Source organism: Brassica oleracea, chromosome C3 (genome assembly GCF_000695525.1).
Source record: "Brassica oleracea var. oleracea cultivar TO1000 chromosome C3, BOL, whole genome shotgun sequence".
Classification (NCBI taxonomy): domain Eukaryota; kingdom Viridiplantae; phylum Streptophyta; class Magnoliopsida; order Brassicales; family Brassicaceae; genus Brassica; species Brassica oleracea.
Genome location: NC_027750.1, coordinates 60,814,047 through 60,814,270, shown reverse-complemented (window position 1 = coordinate 60,814,270; position 224 = coordinate 60,814,047).

Below are 224 nucleotides of genomic sequence, written 5' to 3'. Positions count from 1 at the left end.
AAACAGAATCAATACAAACAAATTTGTTAAGAAACAATAACTCCTGATTTTACTCTTCTTTACATGTAAGATATATTAATAACATTATTTTTGGAAACAGTTCGGATTTTTTTTAGTTAAAGGAAGAAATAAACATATATATTAATATATATGTTCAATGGATATATATTAATAACATTACCTACGACTCATCTATGAGAAGAAACATTTATATATATATATAT